At 38.5% G+C, this 22,938-nt stretch overlaps 1 long non-coding RNA gene and 1 other non-coding gene across 2 annotated transcripts; both read left to right on the top strand.

Moving 5' to 3' along the window:
• The first annotated feature begins 2,506 nt into the window (after window positions 1-2,506).
• Window positions 2,507-5,068, top strand: LOC128630079 (uncharacterized). The gene is made up of 2 exons (XR_008394319.1): window positions 2,507-2,827; window positions 4,685-5,068. It is a non-coding gene; the product is annotated as an uncharacterized LOC128630079 (long non-coding RNA).
• A 17,327-nt stretch (window positions 5,069-22,395) lies between these two features.
• Window positions 22,396-22,466, top strand: trnag-gcc (transfer RNA glycine (anticodon GCC)). The gene has a single exon. It is a non-coding gene; the product is annotated as a tRNA-Gly (tRNA).
• The last annotated feature ends 472 nt before the right edge of the window (window positions 22,467-22,938 follow it).

Raw genomic sequence — 22,938 nt, 5'->3', positions numbered from 1 at the left:
TTTTTTCCTAATCCATGTTAGTAGTTATATCATACACTTTCTGTCAAACTGTCAATCAAAGTGTTGTGTGTGATAATTTATGACCCTCTGTGCTTCCCTGACTGACAGGTCTATAGGGATGGTGAGGGGGGTAACCCTATGGAGTTTATCAGATGGTCAATCTGGCTCCTTTGTGTCTGGGGGTGTTGTGGAGAGGTGTGTGTTGGGGGGAGTAGTCCCCCTCCTGACAAAAGGTGTTTATGTTAATGAGTTTGGTTTTTGGTGGGGTGAAATACGTCTGAAAAGAAATAATGTTTTTAATATGGGGATGTGTTTGTGTTACTGTGTGGCGTTATTTCGTTTGTGTAAACACATTGTTAGAAAAGCATGATGTTTGAATGTGTACATATATGAGTAGAATATTTGTTTTGTGAAATAAATGAAAACAATTGTTGATTATGTTTTTTAGGGATCCCGTTTTAGCTTTGAATAAAAAGTTTAGGAGTTAAAGCGTCTTTTTTTTTAAAAAAAAAATCTGTTTAAAATAGAATCTGTTTAAAATAATCGTTTGTATTACATACATTCTAAACACAAACCTTCAGGATGTAAAAAAAATGATCAAAAGAGATGTTTAAAAAGAATCCGTATTACCAGGTTTCCCAAAAAACACATAAAAACTTTAGGAGGTAAAAATGGTTAAAAGAGATGTTTAAAAAGAATAGCGCGTATTACACGACTTCTAAACAAAGATCCTTACGAGGTAAAAATGTTAAAGTGCTGGCTAAAAGAATCTCCGTAATGTTTAAACTAGGAGAGAAGTATTTTCCAGAGATGTCTTCCAGTCGCTGTGTTAAGCAGTAATGAAGTTAAACGGAGACGCCTCACTCTCGCTAAACCCCGCCCACACATACGTGTTTTCAGACACGCCTCTCTCTCTGTCTCTCTAAACACATCCATTCACATGTTTTCAACGTAGCCAGTACGTTCTGTCAAAATGTCAATCACGGCGGTAGAACTAGAGGGCTAATTTATGGCCTCGTCCGTGTCAGGCCTGTGTTTCTCTAGGAGTGCCTAATTCATGGCCCTTTGTTTCTTCCTGACCAAAGAGTTTTTTATGACTAGGGGGGTCGTGGTGTGATCCTACAGATTGTTTATGATAATGAGTGTCTGCGGGGGTGTTAATAGCTTTACGACACACCCTACAATAGGTTTAAAAGTAAACCTTTATGTTTAAAAGTACGGCCAGTTACGCAGAAGTCTCTAAGATCGCGGCTGTGTATCAGAGCGCTGTGTAATTTTAGGCGAATCGTCGATTCTCGTTTTAACTCACCTTTAAAGCTTTATATATTATTTTTGAGAATACTTCAAAGAGGAGATGGCTGTCTGTCGCAACAGTAAGTGTTTTTATTATTATTATTATTATTATTATTATTATTATTATTATTATTATTGTTATTATTATTATTATTATTATTATTATTATTATTATTATTATTATTACACATAGTTAAGAATGTTTTTATTTATAAACGAATTTATGGGTTTATTGTGGTGAATAAAACAGGTATCTAACGCTACAGGTGATGCTGACATTGTGTCTATCCCGGACATCGTAGACGAAATCAGGTTTCTGAACAAGGCAAGCGGTACGTGCGTTGTTATTCTTTATAATTGTTCGATCCTATGTATGATGTGTATGTGTTTAATGCTTTTACTTCTTTTTTTCACAAAGGGTCGAACACAGAAGTCCCGCGAGTCAGGTTTGAAAACCCCATGCTGGGTAAGATCTGTAATAATGAGATGCTATGTTTAAAAAGCGGTTTAAGATGTCTTCTTACGTATTGTGTTCGTTTGTTTACTGTTCAAGGTTCAAGGTTCTTATAAGTAAGGTTCTTATGCTGGAATGTAGTGTTTGCTTTCTCCAAACATAACACTTCTTATTTAAACCAAAAGCTTATATTTTTCCACACAAAACATTTTTCCAAAAGACTTTAACACGTAATCATTAGCAAACTGCAGATGGACCGCGATGTTCTTTTTGGAGAGCAGTGGCTTTCTCCTTGTAACACTGTAATTCACTCCATTGTTGTTCAGTGTTCTCCTGATGGTGAACTCATGAACATTAACATTAGCCAATGTGAGAGAGGCCTTTGTTTGCTTAGAAGTTACCCTGGGTTCCTTTGTAACTTCAGGGACTTTTACATGTCTCACTATTGGAGTAATTTTGGTTGGTTTCTAATAAACATACTAGGTTCTCTTTTTTGATTAAATTATAGCTAATAGTAACTAGTGACCTAGACGTATTAGGTGTAATTTATGCACTAGTCAAATATTAACCCCACCCCATCCAGTTAATAGTTATAGTTGAAATGAAGCGATCTGGCAGCCCGACATTCAGGTCTCCCCCTCAGCACTTACTGTAGAACAGCGGTGCTACAGAGGCGCAGACCACATGCCGATTCTCTCTCTCTCTCTCTCTCTCTCTCTCTCTCTCTCTCTCTCAGTGTTCCCTAGTTTATAACTTATAACCTTGGTACCCAAAGTTTCCCCCTTTTTAATGTAACTTAGTTCCATTTAATTTTGTGCCAGATCAACAAAAAATCCTCCAGTATGTTTATCCCTGAAAAGAAAATGAAACAGAACACACACACGCTGCTTGTATAATAGAAAACAGTTGACCTGTGTTAAATGACTCAATGTTTTTAAGTCTGTTTTTACATCTGTTACGCTTCCGCCGGTGGATGGCGCTGCGGCGTCGAAGCGCAAAGACTGCTGCAGAGCGCGCGTGCACGAGACCCTGACATATGGACACGCGCGGCTCGTTTGTTTTGATTTACTTCCTGTCCAGGTATTGGCTTATGTTCGATAGTGTGTCTTTATTTCTCCAGGTGTCTATGCTTTAGATAATTATGTTGGTTATTTAAACCCCTCGTGTGGCTGCGCACTTCGCGCAGTATTATAGTTTGTAACGTTAGTAGTGTTTAAGGAGTATAGCTTTAGCACTGTGTTAGAATGCGTGTAGCATGCTAGCGGTCTCAGTTCCATGTTCTGTTTTCGAGTAATGCCTAGACTGTAGTTCCATGGTTGATCCAGCTAGTCCTGTTCAGCATAGACCGCGTTTCTTGTGTTCTGTTAGTTTGTTTATCAATAAAGACGGCGCTCCTGCGCTTACTTCCTGCTAACTGTCCTGTGTCGTTACATCACACTCCTGTCCAGTGAAGTGATTATTTGGTGATAATAATAATAAATTTTATTATTATTATTATTATTGCAACATAGTACATGCGGTCATGCACATTAGGGTTAGTGTGCTACATGGGCTACACAGTAGTCATTACAAAAGTCATTAATGTACTTTTTGAATTCTAAATGAATAGTTCAATTAATATTTTGCAGAAACTTAATTTATCTAATTCTAAAGCATCATTGCTATATTTTATTCTGTCAAACAGTGAGATGGCAATATTTTGATGGGTGTAGAAGGCCTCACTGGGACATTTTGTATTAGTAGTGTAAAACATATGCATTGGCTTACATATTGGTAGACATATGCAAATTAAAAATATATATACATGTAGGAAACACTTAAGAGACTTAATCTATATGTAACAAGAAAATGAAGGAATGGGATAAGCTGACTTAAACATCTAGTTATCTAGTTGGTGGCTGTGCTCAGGTGGTAGAGCAGGTTGTCTAATCGTAGGGTTGGAGGTTCGATTCCTGGCCCACATGACTCGAAGTGTCCTTGGGCAAGACACTGAACCCCAAGTTGCTCCTGATGTCAAGGTAGCACCTTGCATGGCAGCTCTGCTACCATTGGTGTGAGAATGGGTGAATGGGAAACACTGCTCAGGTTAAAAAGCACTATATAAGTGCAGACCATTAGTTATGTCAATAGTTGTGTAGGAAAGTTCCTCATATTCAGAGTAGGGCTAGGCAGGTGCTCAAGTTGCTATGATTTAATAAAGCAGCATGTCGGTTACATTTATGTTTTTAAATATGAAGTCATTTACAGTGCATATACACTATAAAGAAAACAGTCACCCACTATTTATTTGATAGCACATTGTGCTATTCTGTGTGTCACATTTTTATTAAAGAGACCAGAGTGGGGCGCACGGTGGCTTAGTGCTAAGCACGTTTGCCTCCCACCTCCAGGGTTGGGGTTGGGGGTTTGATTCCCACCACAACCCTGTGTGTGCGTAGTTTGCGTGTTCTCCCTGTGCTGCTCCCCCTGTCCAAAGACATGCATGGTAGGCTGATTGGCATGTCCAAAGTGTCTGTAGTGTATGAATGGGTGTGTGAATGTGTATGTGAGTGTGCCTTGCAATAGACTGGTACCCTGTCCAGGGTGTACCCTGTCCTGTGCTCTATGATCTCTGGGATAGGCTCAAGGTTCCTGTATGATAGGAGATGTAGAAAATGGGGTTGGATGGAAACGAGAGTGAAATTTTATTATCCTGAGTATCCAGTTACACAAATGGAGAAGTGAGTTTAGATTTGGCTAAATAAATCATACAATCTAGAAACAAACAAGTGGGATATAATCAGTGGTTGATTTTAGACACAATCATTCCTGATATTATTAATAATTCTGCTGTTGGTTTGAGTTGAGCACTGACAATCAAATTAAAAGAAGATGAAGCTAGCATTTAGTGGTTTGTTTTTTTTTTTGTTTGTTTGTTTTGTTTGTTTGTTTTTACAGTGGAGTGATGAGAAGAAATCCTCAGAAACTGCTACAGTGTCCTCCCAGGAATCCATGGCTAATCATAGGCTGAAGTGTTTCAGAGACATTCTGGACATTTTTTCTGTTTCTGAAAGCAGGACCTCGCACTCGCCGCGCAGTACTGGCCATTATCTTCTATGGAAAGTAGCTAAGGTTTGTCCAAAAAGTCGCTCGATATGTCGCTAGATGATTTAAAAAAAAAAAAAAAAAAAAGTTGCTAAAGGGGTCTGATAAGTGGACCGAATCTGTCCCTGTTAAAATGAATGAGTGAACGGCAGGAGGAGGAGGGGCTGCAGCGGGGAGTCTTATTTTGAGTGAAAGGATTGTATTCGTGTTCTTTTGAAAATAAACCCTTTAAAGTGATTGTTATTTTTTATTTATTGATGTTTTATCATTCAAGCACTTTTTAACCACTTTTTTAACATAAAAAAAGATTGGCTATTTTCAAGGTTTTCCAGTACTTAAATTTCCAAATGCCAAATTCAAGCACCTTGTACAAACCCTGTGGTAATAATTTTTCATGGATACATTTCCCAAACAAACAAACTAAAAAACTTCTAGTACTTCTAATTAATAAAGCTATAACATCAGTTAGCTAGTATTTTCAAGTGCTAAACCCAAACCTCACACATTTGATGTTTTTTCTTTCTTTTTGTTCTTTGAACACTTCTTCTTCTTCTTCCGCTTCTTCTTCTTCTCGTTTCAGATATATTTCTGCCACCTGTAAGTCAGAATGACAAAATTCTTGACTGTAATATCACTCAGGTAAAAGAAATAAATCAATGAATTAATAAATAAGTAACAGTAAACTGATTTTCTGCAAATTTCATGGAACTATTAATAGACATTTTAGTGTATTTAATACAAATTATATCACACTGCTGTTGCACTCTGGAATCTGATAGGTCAGAAGGTCTGAAGGTTGCAATTCATATCTCAGGTTTATATTAATGTTCTCATTGTAATAAGTTATCCTTTCTATGATAGCAAATCATTCACAGAGACTTCTCTGGCAAACATTCCACATAATCAAAGTCTAATAATAAACAGATTTGTGCTGTACTACTTTAATAAAAACTTTTAGTCGTTGATATGGTGAAGCTATCTATAAGGAGGTGTTTATTTAAGATTTATGGAAAGAGACTCGGGCCACAGATTTCTCCAGATTCTGAATTTTTTCATGGTATCATGTGCTGTAGATGATGAGATATTCATAGCCTTCACAATTTTACATCGAGGAGCATTATTCTGAAATTGTTCCACAAATTGTAGATGTAGTTTTTCACAGATTGGTGTACAGAGGCCCATCTTTACTTCTGAAAGACTCTGCCTCTCTAAGATACTCTTTTTAAACCCAATCATGTTACTGACCTGTTGCCAGTTAACATAATTAGTAGCACAATGTTCTTTCTTTTTAGTAACACTTACTGTTCCAGCCTTCTGTTGCCCCGTCCAAATTATTTTGAGCCGTGTTGCGCCCATAAATTCAAAGTTACCTATTTTTTTCCTTTAAATGCTACATTTCCTCAGTTTACACATTTGATTTGTTTTTTATGTTCTACCGTGAATAACATATCGGTTTATGAGATTGCAAATCATTGCATTCTGTTTTTATTTACATTTTTCACAACGTCCCAACTTTTTTTGAATTGGGGTTGTAGTACTTCCTCCCATTACCCAGGAAAGTGAGATGTTGCTGTTTACAAATGTCAACATGTTTTTGATAATTATTGAGCATCACACCAAAAATTAATTAATGAGGACTGTCACCAAATTTCTGAAGCTAGGCCAAACATCCTAGCACTAGTTGGCAAAAGTTAGTTTAGCATTTTTTGCTATGTGCCAAATTTGGTCATACAAATGGAACAGAGCTAAGATCAGATAGCTGTTTATGAGGAACTGTATGTCTGATCAAGCTGAAATTTGATATGGTAGATATACCGTATGTGCTAATCTATAATAGATTCTCATGATGACTTAATTACTGAAAAAACACATGCCTGTCATTGGCCAATCAGATATCAGATAATTGAAAAGTTTCCCATTGGGTTATTGTCACAAAACTTGAATAGAAAGTTCAGGGATGGACCTCCTAGTATCCAATGCAATCTCGCTCAAATTGGCTACCTGGGGCGTGCTGTTCATGTTTATAAGGGTCAGCGTTAAGTTCAAATAGCTGTTTCTCAGGAACCAAAATGCCAATTTAGCAGAATTTGCTGTGCGCTTTCTGCTAATCTGTAACTGAATTACTTCAAAAATGTCTGCCTTCTGCCAGTCGGCTTTCAGCAGGTAGGTTACACAACTAGCATTGAGCCATCATCACAAAATGTGATATGCATAAGTATGTTCACATATGGTCTCTTTATTGTTCTATGAATCTTGACAAGAACTGGCCACTGGGAGTGCTATATGCAGGGAGTGTTTGGACAGATTGCCTCTTATCGCTATATTACTATTATTATTAGCAGTAGAAGTAGTTGTATTATTATTATTATTATTATTATTATTATTATTATTGCAGTAGTAGTACTGATTTTTCCTACCGTTTTTTAAGTTTCATTTTCCACCTCTGGTTCTGTAGTCCAACAGATCTGACGCACTGAAGGCTGGGCATTGGCAGATATCGTCTATGATGAAAAATTAGTATTATTTATTTATTTATTTATGAATCTACCATACATGTCATGAACACAAACCTTTTGAATAATTTTGTCCCTCACAGTAGGGTTCATAAGATACTCACTGATGTTAAACTTCAATCTCAGAAATGCCCTCTTAGTAACAGGCACTAAAAAAAATTAGCAATGTTGATATTTAGCAGCTGTTGTAAAACTTAATTTGACTTCAAATGTATATGAAATTGTGAACTGGATATAAAAGTGTAACCTGGAACCCCATAGACTTCCACTTCACAGAGCGTGAGAGCCTGGATAACATTGGGAATGATGATGTTCACATGACGACCCCTCATGTTGCAGGTGTAATTTGCAGAGGCACCAGCAGGGATGCTAGAGATAACAACACATCTGCAGGGGGAGAGAGAGAGAGACTTTGACTTTTAAAATATAATTTATTCTACAATTAAAAAAACCTTAACATACAGAACACATTGTTTTAACAACCATTACCAATTGAAAAAGAGATTCTCGCCTCTTATAAGTCACCCCTTTGTTTACACACCATTTCTTCTCAAACATTGGAAGATCACCATTCATTTGGTAAAATTCATACTTTAATCTAATCCTAGACTCAACCAAGGCCTTAAATAATTTAACCATGTTTACTTCTTTCCCTTCTGATCCCATTTTGTCAGCCTTCCAAATGGCTAATTTTGCTTGACCGACCAAAAAATTCGAATAGGTACAGATTTCCTGCCTGTGGCGAGAATATCTACCCCCATAAATAAACCCTGTTTTCAAGAAAATGATCCCCAAACTACGAAACATTGTATACAATAGATTAAAGAGCGGAGATAATTTACAACATTCACAAAAGACATGAAACACAGTATCGAGTTCATCACACAAAGTACACAGTGGAGACGGTGCATATTTACATTTAAACAAAAACACTTTTGTTGGTAATGCACAATGTAAAATCTGCCACTGTAAGTCACCAGACTTTTTTTGGTAGAGGGTTCTTATACAATAACCGCCATGAAGGTTCATTATCTCCCGACTTCAAGAAATGAATCCTCCATTTTGTATGCCTCCTCCCCCTTAGATGTCTGACAAAGTCGGACTTTACACAGGAAATATATGCATTTTGTTTGTTCACCATGGAAAACGGAAGACTTTGCAAGCCTTTAAAGGATAACAACATGTTTACATTGTCTCCATTGTTAATTTGAGCTACCTGTGGAGTTATGTACACTTCTGGAAAAAAAGACCTTTGTGTTACCACCGGACATAAATTTGGTTATATATTATCCCACAAACATGCAGGAAAAGATGTTTTCAAATCCTTTAATATGTTCCCGACTATTCTCTCTGATCTACCAGTAATTTTTCTAGTTAGATTCTGTACTGAAAAACATTCTCTATTCGACAAGTCAAACAGGTTTCCAACTTTAGTTATCCCAGCTAAAACAAAGTCAGAAATTTCGGTGTTGGATATAATGCATTTTTTTTTAGAAAACCAAGGACTGTGCAGAAGTGGTTCATCAAAACCAAAATGTTCTTTCCGCTCCGACTTAAAGTAACCCCAAGCTTCAAGAACCGATCCATAAAACCTTATCTTAAACATGTCTTTTACCACATTTCCCGAAATCAGAAACATTTGTTTATCAAAATCCATCTTGTTTTTTCCACGTAGAATGGCAAGGCCAAAGCATGGTAGAGAGTCCGATGAGTAAAGCAGTTTTTGGGCAGTCTGCAACCTCATGGATTTCACCTTAGAAGCTAAATGAATTAATCCCTGACCGCTATCAATTGTAGGGAGACACAGTACCCCAGGGGGGAAGCCAATGATGACCACCCCAAAAGAAGTCTACAAAGGCTTTTTGAAGTTGTGACAAAAGCTCTTTCTGAGGGTCCAACACGGTTAGACGATGCCACAGCATTGAGGTGGCTAGATTATTCACCAGCAGCACCCTGCCTCTGTAGAAAAGCTGGGCTTGAATCCACTTCCATCTCTGGAGCTTGCCTGTCACTTTTTCTACAAGTCCTTCCCAATTCTTGTTCATGTGCTGTTCAGTCCCAAAGAACAGCCCCAGTATCTTAACCCCCTCTTTATTCCAAGGGTGCTGATGTGGAAGCTGAGGTGGATTTTGGTGTGACCAATGGCCTAACAATAAAGTGTCAGTTTTTCCCCCAATTGATCCGTAAGGAAGAAGCACTCTAAAAGATGTTGAGGCATGAGGTAAGATGTTTAACATCATCTTCAGATCTAATGATCACTGGGATGTCATCTGTATACGCGGTGAGTTTCACCACTGCTGTGTTCGAAAGGTGAGATGTTGGAACTGTAAATCCTTGCAGCTTCTCTCTCAGAATCCTCAACATTGACTCAATGGAAATCGTGTACAAGAGACCAGACAAACTACACCCTTGTGTCACACCTCTACCTACAGAAGAAGGTCTGGTCAAAATTCCATTTATTTTCAGCATACTATAGACATCTTTATAAAGAAGCCTTATCCATGAAATAAACTGATTCCCAAAGCCAATCTTTCAAGTATTTTGAACAGGTATTCATGGTCAAATTTATCAAAGGCTTTTTCTTGGTCCAAACACACAAGACCAAGATCTAATGTATGCAGTTCCGTTAAGTACACCATGTCCCGCACAAAAAAAGATTGTGAAATATAGATCGCTAGGGTACACAGTAGGACTGATCTTCATGGATGATGGACGCTATAGATTTTTTAAGATGATTTGTCAGAGTTTTAGACAATATTTTATAATCAGTTCCTAAAAGAGAGACCGGTCACCAGTTCTTCAATAAACCAAGATCTCCTTTCTTGGGTAAAAGAGTCACTACAGCTCTTCTACAACTGATGGGTAGGATATTTGACTCAAAGCTTTCGAGAAACACCTCATACAAATCCTGACCAATGAGGGACCAGAAGGCTTTATAAATTTCAGAAGTCAAGCCATCCAATCCTGGTGATTTTCCCAAAGATTGCTGCTGGACAGCTTCCGTTAACTCCTGAAAGGACAAAGGTTTCTCCTTAAGCTCTGCTTTATCTTCATGTCCAAGATGCGGCAGTCCATCTGAAAGCAGATTAATTGCTCCAAGGTCACAGGGTTGTGCAGTATATAATTCTTCATAAAAAGATAGAGTTTGCGAAAAAAATTTCTTTCTTTTCCGTTATTTCTTTCCCATTTAACAATTTAAGATGATTTATATTCTTTTTTCTCTGATGTTCTTTTCCAATGAAAAAAAGAAAGTTGTTGAAGAATCCATGCTGTTTAACTGAAGATATCTTCCCCGTATGGATGTACTATGACTTCTCTCTTCATACAAATTTTTCAAAGTCATGTTGTACTCATCAAGCATTTTTGCAGTTTCCGTCTCTTCACCGTCACTAATGGAGCTGCTTAGCTTCAGAATCTGCTGTTCCAAAAACTTAACCTTTTCCTTTAGTTCAGTCAGGTGACTCCTTGTGTATTGTTGGCACAAGAGCCGGATCTGTACTTTTCCAATATCCCACCACGGGCTTAAAGTATTATACTGTGATTTTCTCTCTCTCCACTCTCCCCAAAACTGAGCGACTAATTGTACGAAAACTTTATCTTGCAATAATCTATTATTAAAATGCCAAATCTTATAGTATGAGTTACTCTGTTATAGTCATAGTTACTGCAATATAGTGGTGATCCAAAAATGGTGTTGGCGAAATATCACTATTGGAAAATCTTCCTCTGTCGTTCATCTGAACATAAAATCTATCGAGTCGTGCACCGGAAACTGTATTAGAATTCATTTTCACCCATGTATATTGTTTACTGCCAGGGAAAGCTTCTCTCCATACATCTACAAGACTATGAAACTGAACAACGGTTTTTTGAGTCTCAGACGAATTTGGATGAGGTTCAACATGATTCCGATCCATAGTGCAATCGAATGTACAATTAAAATCACCAGCTAAAATTATTATTCTATTCTGCGAAACTTTTGAAATAACGTCTTTTACTTTTTTAAAAAAAGAAGCTCTTTCTGCCCCATCATTCCGAGCATAAATATTAATAAGAGATTGCGGTAACTCAAAGCGTAAATTCTATAATTTGCATTCTGCCAGGTATAATTTCTTCAGCTCTACTGTCTTGAATTTGTAAATCCGATGAAATAAGAACTTCTACTCCGGCACTCACGTTTGAATCATGGCTCACTGAGCCATTGCACCTGATTGTCCATATATGTGTGTGTGTTTCTTGCAGAAACACTACACTTGCTTTTTTCCAACTAAAAAAATCGAACAAAGCGAATCATTTTTCAGCACCACGACATCCATTAATGTTCAAAGATCATAAGTTTAAGGATGCCATGATGCTGACTATTGAATAAATGACGAATGACATCGCAACACAGGTCTCATTATCTCCTCTCTTCATTACAACATATTCAAACCTTCTTTGCCTTACGGTTAATCATGACTTTTACCTTTGTTATTATTTTCCTGAGGCGATAAAGCTTCTGAATGCTAAGCTCTTCGTCAGTTGCTTTATTCATCGCCATTTTACACGACACCAAAAAGCGCTTTAAATCAGGGAAAAAAGTCTCAATTTGTGGTTTCCGAGCTCCTTTAGTCTCATCTAGAAAGTCATTAATTTGCTTTAATGTGTACAGTCTAGCGCTGAGAGACTCTGTTCCTTCAGCATCATCCATATCAGAACAACTCTCTATGCTCTCTAGATCAACATCTGAGTCATTTTCAGAGTGAGCATACTCTGAACTCATGGTGGACATCTGAGTACAAATATCTACAGCTGCTTCACTTTCACCATCTCCTTTATTACTTTCTATTTCTGTCTGTTCTTTTTCTGATGGTTTATCATGTTCATTTACTGTCTGAGTCAATGTTTCTCCACTACTTGCCTGACTTACCCGCTCCTCGTTGTAATCATGATTTTCTACATCTCCTGCATCAGGATTCCCTTTAGGTGCTGTTTTAACATCTGGAACAAGATGGTTCTGTCTATGCTCCTTTCACTTTGGATCTCTCTTCCTCCTGAACTCAGGGAAGTCCAGACTTTTGGCATTTTTAAAGCTCTTCTCAAGACACACTTTTTTAAACTTGCATTCGACTGCTGATGTCTTTTTCGATTGTTTAATAATTATTTTTTATTAGTATTAATGTTGTTATTTTTATTCTTATTAACCTTTATTTGTTTTATTTTTCTGTGGACTGTGATTTTATGTACATCGCTTTGAGAAGCTGCTTTAAAGGCGCTTTATAAAATGAAGTTTATTATTATTATTATTATTATTATTATTATTATTATTATTATTATTATTATGGTTATTTTGTCTGGCATGTCGCTCAGTTGTTTGAAGATTAGACGGTCTGACATGTCCTAGTTCTCCGCACAAAAAACACAGCATATGATCCAAACTAATAAAGATTGTGTAATGTTTGCCTTCATTAGTCAGCTTTACAGCCAGATTGAGCGGATCCTGTTGTTGATTCAGAATCATGTTCGTAAATCGCCGAAACGACACAACGTGCTTGATATCCGGATTTTTCAGACCGAGTGGAATCAGGTCGTGTCATTAATCGCGAGTCCGCATTTAACCAGGTCATCTACCATCTGAACCTCGGCGAGAAAAACAACAACAGCTTTATTCATCCTACAAGCTGACTGGATATTTGACCACCGACCTGTTCACTGACTGCAACCAGCACATCTTCCACAGATACGGAGTCATCAGGTGTACATTTAAATCCATGTCTCAGAGTCAAGCGTGAGAAATCTCCCCTTCACCCCATTTGTCAAAGTTTTCCGACCGAAGTCGGCGCTCAAAGAAGTTTTATGTCTAAGATTAATCTTTTTTTTTTTTTTTACATGAATCTTAAAAAAGAACTAAGAAATTGATTAAAATTAACAAACTCTCAAAAGTGTGCCGCAAAACTCTCGACTCCTCCCACTACCCACAATCCTGAGAGAGAGAGTGAGAGAGAGAGACAGAGCAAGAGAGACTTTTTTTTTTACTTTAAGACACCTTTAATGTATTCAATTTTGGTATATTTACATACCTACATTTTTTAAATAATTATTTTCATTTTTTTAAAAAGATGAAGAGAGAAGAACCCCCTCAGACCCCCCACCCCCACCCTCAACCCAGAAAACCCCAACCCTTTCAGTTCTACTACAAGTCCATTGTAGTCATATAGTGTGCAAATGTCCACAGTGCTATACATATTATAGCTTTTCTTGCGGCTGATGTCCATTTTCTCAGTCTGAACCGTCTCCGTGGTGACAGCACGCCCAGGTTTTCAGTTTTTATTGCTTGTTGTGCAGATTGAATTTTTTTTTTTCCCTGCCTGAGAAGTAGTTAGTTAGCAAGACGTTACGATTTCCTTTTGTTAAGTCTAGAAAACAGTTTAACTGTTCTGTGGTGTACAGTTCTTCAGGTTGTTCTGAAAAGTTTGAAGTAGGTGGGTTACCTGATCCTGCTTCATTCACCTCCTTAAACGCTGCCTCTGATGCCCATATCCCCAATCTGAAGCGTCTCGTTGGTGACAGCACGCCCAGATTCTCACCTGTTGTTGTGTGCTCCACAGATTTTATGAATTTTTTTCTATCCGGAAAGTAGTTTGTTAGTACGACATCATCTTGTCCTAAAATCTGCTCCAAGAACCAGGTTAACTGTTCTATTGTGTAAAATTATCCTGGCTGTTCGACCACATCCTCCTCCATGTCTGTGAGGGGTTCTCCTCCTGTAGCTCCTGCGCTGCGGTCTGGTTCTCCTGCATCACAACACTATGTTGTGGCTGTTTGGAAAACATAAAGGTAGTCGGCTGATCTAGGGTGACCTCTTCCTCCTCTTCCTCATCATCTGTAAACTGTTCTTCTCTACCAGCTCCTGTGCTGCTCTCTGGGCCCGAGTCCTCCTGAGAGAGAAATAGTTTGTATATAATGTACCCTTAGTTTTGACAGGTATAGGTCAAAGGTCAAAAAGATACACATTCTAACTCTCTATATCTAGATCAAAGGTCATAATCATAAAAATATTTATAGTTATGTTAAATCTGGATCACATCCATTGGTGACAGAAACGTTACCATACATGGTACGGCCATGTGTTTTTCACCCCACACACGTTGCACACATGATCTTTAACACTCTGTGGTAGGTCATAAAATATATATAGTTATGTTAAATCGGGATCCCATCCATTCCTGACACAAATGTTACTATACATGGAATGGCCATGTGTATTACACACAGACATCCAAACAAAAATATGACACACACAAACACACTTTATTTTCACATTATTTAAAAGGAATTTAAGTGTTATTTACTAAATTACCATAATTATGAACACAAGTTGTTAAGTTGACAATCATTTTTAAAATTACGTTTCTCCATTTAGATTGTCTGCAGTAGAATGCAGTCTTTTAAACCAGGAAAAATGACTGCCTTTAAGTTGTATAACAATAGTAAGTAAAATCCAGTGATTTAAATTACAAATCTCATACATAACATCTCTGCAGGATTTATAGACGTTAAAGCACTGAATGAAATGAGCAATATAGACAAAAAATAAACACTCTGTGTCTACTTTATCTCTCTCATAGTACATTTACATTTATTCATTTAACAGAGTGTTAGAGGACCTGTAGACTGCACAAATACTAAGGACATTACAATTTATCATTTCACTTACAATTAAATTCTACTACAGCAATGAATTTGGGGCATGTTCTCATTAGTGATATGACCAATAGTGGACTCGTGTATAGGCTACACCTGCTAATACATTTGATGGACTATTTTGCACTACTACACGTAGCTAATACTAGTCATATTTAGCAGTGTAATTTGAATATCACTCTTTAGTTTACTGTAGGAGTGGATAAGAAGGAAAAAAATTCATTTGACAAATCTGCTCATCTAGAGAGGGCTTTTCATTTGTGCTATAGGAAAGATAAGCATGATTACATTTCTGCTTATTCATGTAAACCTCAACTACATTGTGTAATCTAATTTCATGTATTGATACATTTTTTAGTTTATTTTTTAAATCTTTTGTCATTCGCACACGTAGCCTTCTAGCTCCACAGCCTTTGGACTGTGGATAGTAGATAAAAGTAGTAGACACAGTGTGCAATATGTGCAATGTTCAGTACGTCATATAATAATAATAATAATGAGTCTTTATTGATCACATATACATTACAGCACAGTGAAATTCTTTTCTTTGCATATCCCAGGTTGTTAGGAAGTTGGGGTCAGAGCACAGGGTCAGCCATGATACAGCGCCCCTGGAGTAGAGAGGGTTAAGGGGCTTGCTCAAGGCCCAACAGTGGCAGTGCTGCCCCCATCTTGAATCATATTACCGTAAATACTTAAATGTGCAGTCATTTGTTTCTTTTTTTCACTTTTTTATTCAATTCCTGCTTATTCAGGCTCAGAGTCATGTAGGCTGCATTGAATTTTATTTTCAATTCCCTCATCTCTTTCTCAGCGACTTTATCACTAGCACGTTGCACTGCTTTCACGATTGGGGTGGCACGAGGGGCAGACCTAGCAATGACACAATCCCTGGCGTTCTCATGTTTTTTACTGTCAGCATGCTTCTTTACGGTTTCTTTTTTAAAATGACTCGAACTGGTAATGAACTCTGTTTTACCAGCAATATCTTGTCCTGCTTTAGCACAAAAGGTGCAGTACATTTTCCCTTTGTCATAACGTAACCAGGCGAAGTCTTGTAGCCAAGCTGATTTAAACTGTCTTGTCGGGATGAGAGCCGCAGGGACGGGAGAAGACTCAACTCGCTGCGCTTGGCTGTCATCATCTATAAAAGATTGCACACCGATTGAAACGGGCTGGGATGACTCAAATGTCACTTGAGAACTTTCACTGGTCGAGTTGGTCTCAACATCGTTGGCATCTGATGTAGAGGAGGCAGGGTTTGGACAGGCAGGGAATGAGGAAAAAGTCTGATATTTTTCTTGTCAGCTGACTAACGTTAGTTAACTACGCAGTTAGCTAGCCTACATATAACGGATAAATTCACATTCTAACAAACTAAACCACATCAAACTAAATTAAACACCTTTAATGAAAAGGCTCAGGCAGGGTTAGGTTAAGGGATGACTCAACCCAACACTCATTGGTGTGGGAGGTGGCACAGGCACAAAACCTTGTCCTTCATTCTGTATATATTTCTCTATATGTATTTAACATTCTATGAGAAAATATCAGTTGTATAAAAAAAAATGGAAAATAAATTATATATATATATTTGTAATCTATATATTGTGTTACAAATGAATTCTGCCACTTTAAAAAAAAAAAAGAATTTTCATGAATCTCATGAAAATGAATCACATGTAAATGAATCACATGAAAATGTATCACTTGAATATGAATCTCATGAAAATGAATCATACGTAAATGAATCACATGTAAATGAACCATATGAAAATGAATAAATAAATTAAAGACTTTAAAAGAAAATCTGTCTAAATGTAAGACGTTTTAGGTGAGGTTAACTATTGGGGGTTGGAGGATCAGTTTAGAGAACATATTATTTGTTTCTGATGGTTAAGTTCAGGGTTAGGGTTGGCCCCTAAGTTTCAACATTGGAAAAAGGAGTTTTTATTGGTTAAAAATTAGGTGATTAGACTTTATTGTTTGGGTAAGCCCCTAGATTTCAAGATAAAAAATGGTTTTAATGGTTGGAATAGAAGTTCTAACTGGGTTTAAGGGTACTGGATCTATGTTCCCCATCCCTATTGTCCAACTTGTACAGATGAAATTTAATCTGGCCCAAATTTAGGGCCGAACCAGGAAAAAGTTCCATTAATTTTGTCCATGTTCCCTCTCAGATCCTTCTTCCTACTGATTACTCCCCTCCCCCCTGAGAAGAAATGCCTTTCTCTCTATTAATATATACCCCCACACACATTTATATATAATATTATATTATATTTATATTTTTGTGTCACGATATGGAGGTTGAGATGGATGCAAGTGCAGATTTTTCAAGTTTAACAAAGAACTAAACAAAATACAAAAGACACTGACATTGGGGCAAATCACTGTGGCAAAGACTAAACATAAACCAAAGAGAAAAACACAGCACCAGGGACAAAGGTAAAGAAGGACAAACGTGAGACAAAGAGTGCAGTGAAAACTGTGGCTGAATACACAAGTGCTTACCAGGAATGTGATCCAGGTGCAGGTGGTCATGTGACTGTGATGCAGTGGCTGCTGGGAACTGTAGTTCAGATTTCCTTCTCTGATTACATGACATAATGGTGTATGGTGTAATATGTGGTAATGTACGGGTATTACTCTGTGCGTGTGTGTGTGTTTATACAGAAGCTGAATGTGTTGGCCACTCTGGTTCAGGGTAACTTACCCAAAATACATCAGAGCATCATCACAGCTCTCATTACTGTAGATGGCCAGCCAGAGACATCGTCACCGAGCTCATCAATGAAAGGGTACAGATGGCTACACATCTTCTCTTCAGAGCGAAGGGAATCATGGGTGTGGTCAGATCTGATTGGTCAGAAGCTGTTAATAAATCTTTTAAAAATAACTGCAGCTCTGACAGCAGTGCATATGCAAATCAGTTCCCAGGTTTATACAGTATGAACACACTCATTATAAACTATCCACGCTATATCGTCAGTGAGAATGCCCAATTCGTATACAGTGAGACCGTATATATATCACATGTCTTTGTGTATGTGTTCATGTAGGTGGACTTGAGCAGTAACTTTGATTGGCAGAGGCAGCTGTGCTAATACTGGGACGTGGATCTGGATAAGTGCGTGGCCAGAATGGCTCTGTATCAGTACGTCTACGGATATGAGTACCCGGGAGCCTGTCTGCATCTGGTCATCATCCCGCTCACAGTAAAGACGTGTTAACAATACATTAAGAATTCATAATGTAGTGTAGTGCATGTTATTATAATAATATTTATTTAAATACTATGCATAATGCATTACGGAGGCTTTATAACATGCTTCGAATGCGTTTATCGCTCATTATAGGCATGAAAGTGTGAAGTCTTAAAGATACGTTCGTGTGTGACCTTTCCATCAGGAACACGTTTAATGTAAAAAAAAAATCTTCTTGGAAATGACATGCTTGTGCTTGTTTGTGATGGTTTTTAGGACCGGTGCTATCTGTGTCTGATGGGTAACACCTCGAATAACGTGTGTAGAAGGTGTGAGCTTGATCCTTTCACCGTTAGCCAGACAGAGCGTCTTGTTGTTGTCCAACACGGGGGTAATTTTCTCAATCCACAGGCACGTCCACAGGTACGTCACTCACCACCCACTTGTGCGTGTCGGCGGTGTCACTGCCGAGGGACGGTTTGATGGCACTCCACTCCAGTGTGAGAGGGTCGTCTTCACCATACAGCTCGTCCATGCTCACTGACTGTGGGTTGAGCACGTCGGTCTCGATGGGCTTGTATAAGGGATTCACCTCACAGCCCTCTGTCTCGTGGAGGGTGCGCAGTGCGTCAGCGAGGGCACGGTACGCCGTGGTCTAACCGCCTCTTGTAGGGCCCACCAGCAAGACGCCCTGGTGCACCAGCATGGTCTCGTACAGCTGGATCACCTTGGCGGTCATGCTGGAGACGGGCTGCAGGGAGTGGGCGCATAGAGCTGCCTCGATGTTCGACTGAAGCGCGCCATAGTCATGCTCGGGGACGCCCACACAGGAAAGAGGTCCGACAGAATACCGCTAAACGCACACAAGAAAGATTGGATTGACTCGATTGACACTAGGTTCAAGATTTTCAGATTATGGATGTTCAGATGTTCCAGGATTCTTTACTTTTCATCTAGTATAACATTACAAGGTGCTAATGTTATATACTTTAAATGCTTTAAAAAAAAAAGAAAAGTTATATAGTATATGATTACAGCTTTTTAGTTGCAAAGAATTTGAAAATGTCAGTTAATTGTATTTCCTAATTTGTCCTGGAATTTCCTCCTAGTGCCTGATTCCAGTGATCCTGTGATAATGACCTTTGATACTCCATATGTAAGCTTTGGCGTTCTTTACTATTTATCAATTTATTTTATTTTAAGTTCTGCGTCGTCCTTGAGTAACTTGGATTAACCCCTGAATGTCTGGCTAGAACGTTCTGGAACTGGGAGCTAATGCTAAATTTAATGTTCTGTTAGAAAAGACAGCTTGATGTGTGGTTTCATTAAATTTATTCAATTTAAATATCTTGTCTTTCTAAGAAAAACTGCTGATTAAGCAATGCACTATACCATATTCATGAGAAAGTAGAATGTTGTATTTGTTATTTGACGTTCGTGTAAATTCAATACGTCGTTTTCAGCTAGTGATTAAAGAATTGGTTCATGAGTCATCTTTGTCAGATATGCTAGTAGCGCTTTCTGATTTTAGTCACTTAAACATTCAAAAGTTATTTGTGTGTGGAACAGTGTTGCATTGCACCCGTGAATACCTGCAACCTGGAATGGAAAATAAGATTTATTTTGTTCCAACAGTTTTTTGTTGTTGTTGTTGTTGTTGCTGTTGCTCCAAAACTGAAAAGTGTTACAATGGAAGCAGAAGTAAGTGTAGCTTCTTAAATTGTGTAGTGCAACGCAGTGTTTTTCAATCTTTTTTGAGCCATGGCACATTTTTTACATTGGAAAAATCTTGTGGCACACCACCAACCAAAAATGTTACAGAATGGCACTCTGTAGCCTAATACAGTATATGTAATTACAATATAGTTTCTCAATTTATTTATACTCACTCAGTGTGAAACCTGGGCCTGTTTAGATGAACACAAAGCCGATATCCTGGCAGGAATTGAAGAAAGGCATCTTTTGTTGAAGCTCTTCTTCAACAGCTTTCAGTCTCTCTCTGTTTTTAGTTTTTATAGCAGTTAGGCTTGAAAAGCTCAGCTCACACACATATGTTGTGGAAAATGGGAGCAATGTCAAAACTTTGTTGGCCGGAATGGGGAATTCCTTGGCAGCAGTCAACCATAAACTGTCCAAAGGAAGTTCAGCAAATCTTAGCTTTAAACCACGATCTTGTTTCAGTTCAGTTAGTTCCTCCTGCTCCTGTAAAGTCATGTCCGTTCCAACAGCAGTCAAGGCATTCAGTGGAGGCTGAAGAGAAATAAAATGACAACTTCTCCTCAAGAGTTTTCAGATGTTTACCTATTACCTCACACAGTGCAGCAGGGTGATCTTGCCGTTCCTCTGTGAGTGGGAACATCTCAAGGTTGGCACTTTGCACATGTTGTTGCCAGAGGTGCACCTTTAAATGGAATCCATTTATTTTATCCATGCTTGTAAGCAGGTTCTCATTTCGGCCTTGCATCCGTGTGTTCGGTTCATTCAGATGATGAAATATATCTGCCAGGTATGCCACCTTTGCACACCACTCATCACTTGCAAACAGATTTGAGTAATCAGACCTCTCATTTGTCAGAAACACTTTAAGTTCCTCCCGCAGCTCATACACACGGGCCAGCAACTTGTCACGCTACAACCATCGGACCTCCGTATGGAGCAATAAGGCTTTATGCTCCGCTCACATTTCCTCACTTACAAAGTTCCCTATGTGCACAACATCATCCAACACAGGAACTAGTTCTGCTGGTAAAGTCTTTGCAACGAAGGTGTCACGGTGCAGAAAACAATGTGTAACAATAAGATCTGGGTTGCTTTCCTTCACTCTGCTAACGAAGCCTTAGGTGTGCCCGACCATGGCTGCATCTCATCAGTGCAAACACTTGTGCAATTTTCCCACGTAAGTCCTCCCTGGTCAAGATATTCCGATTTGACCCAAAAAATTTCCTCTCCTGTTGTTTTTTCTGGCAGTGCCTTACAAAATAGGAAGTTTTCTCTAATGTCATCTCATCCACAAAATGCACATTGGCCAAGAGCTGAGAATATCCGTAGACTCTTCAAGTTGCAACGTAAATTTCCTACTGATGCGTATCTTTTCCAAAACATGGCTTTCGATGTCTGTAGACATGTCATCAATACGTCTGGCGATTGTGTTATCTGAGAGCGGGAGTTTAGATATGTCTTTAACCGCGTCAGGGCCGAGCATCTCGATGACAGTGTCTTTGTGGGCAGGTAGTATTAACGTCTCTGCCGCAGTGTGGGACTTTTTTCATTTAGCTACAAGTTCAGCAACTAGTTTTGAGGGCTTTGTAATTTACCTTTGTGGTTTTTCTCATTAATGTTGCCTGTTTCGGTGTTTTCACGCAGGCAAACAAGATAGTCCATCGGCTTGTTTTGAAGCGACGGGTGTTTTACTTGGAGATAGCGTTTAAGCTTGCTTGGCACCATGGCGCTATTGGACAGCTTCTCGCCACACACCAAGCATAATGGAGTCGGGGTCCTCTCATCACTGGTGAAAGTAAATCCTAATGAAAGATAACTTTCGCTGTATTGCCTCGAGCTCACCGTCTTTGCTTTCTTTTTACCACCACTCATACTAGGCCCTTCACCTGGGTCACAGTCTTGTCCAGGGCCCAGTTCGGAGTTTGCATTTTTCCTTTTTAAAAACTTCTCCATCACTGCCACCACGACCTGTCGCATGCGTCACTAATTCTCTTGTCTCTAAGAAGGTAGGAGGCAATTACCTGCTGCCACCTAGACGAATATTACATTACTCTGCCAGTCACTATATTACAGCACAGACACTCAACCATGGCTTATTATTTGCAGATAATAATGAATAAATTTTAATAAATAAGAATTTTAAGACTAAGTGAAATTGGACAATTTCTCAAGGCACGCCTGACGATCTCTCACGACACACTAGTGTGCCACAGCACAGTGGTTGAAAAACACTGCTCTACGGTATGTAGACTGTATTACATGCGTGTTGAGCAGAGAGGAGATATTATAATATTATACAGTATCTGGAAATATAGTGTGTGACTGCTGCTGAAATAAGGAAGAGACTTAGGATTCTCCTTTTCAAATCTGAAACCAAATTGCTGAACAGCACAATACTTACCTGAACAGCACACTCTGCGAAGTCTTTAGTTATTTAAACTAAGCATTGGTGGTTCAGTGGTAGAATTCTTGCCTGCCATGTGGGAGGCCTGGGTTCAATTCCTGGCCAATGCAGAAGTGAGTTTTGAAAGTTAAGCCTTCACCAAAAGAACATTATAAGCCTTATCATTTCTGCCCAAACTAGACCAACTCCATAGGGAGGGTAACCATGCTCGTGAATTTCCTTCATTTGAACACAATCTGTCTGACTGTGGATTGGTGGAGTCCAAACACTTTAGAGATGTTTTTTTTTTTTTTGAACTTTTCCAGCCTGATGAGCATCAACAACTCTTTTTCTGAGATCCTCACAAATTTCCTTTTTTCATACCATGATACACTTCCACAAACATGTGTTGTGAAGATCAGACTTTGATAGATCCCCGTTCTTCAAATAAGACAGGGTGCTCACTCATACCTGATTGTCATCCCGTTGATTGAAAACACCTGACCCTAATTTCCCCTTCAGACTAACTGCTCATGCAGACGCCAACAATGTCTGCACCATGCACGCTTCCTTTACAGAATGCGCTTAAGCAAGGTCTTTACG

Source organism: Ictalurus punctatus, unplaced genomic scaffold (assembly GCF_001660625.3).
Source record: "Ictalurus punctatus breed USDA103 unplaced genomic scaffold, Coco_2.0 Super-Scaffold_100046, whole genome shotgun sequence".
Taxonomy (NCBI): domain Eukaryota; kingdom Metazoa; phylum Chordata; class Actinopteri; order Siluriformes; family Ictaluridae; genus Ictalurus; species Ictalurus punctatus.
The sequence above is the reverse complement of the archived record's forward strand: the minus strand, read 5'-3'. Positions and strand labels throughout refer to the sequence as shown.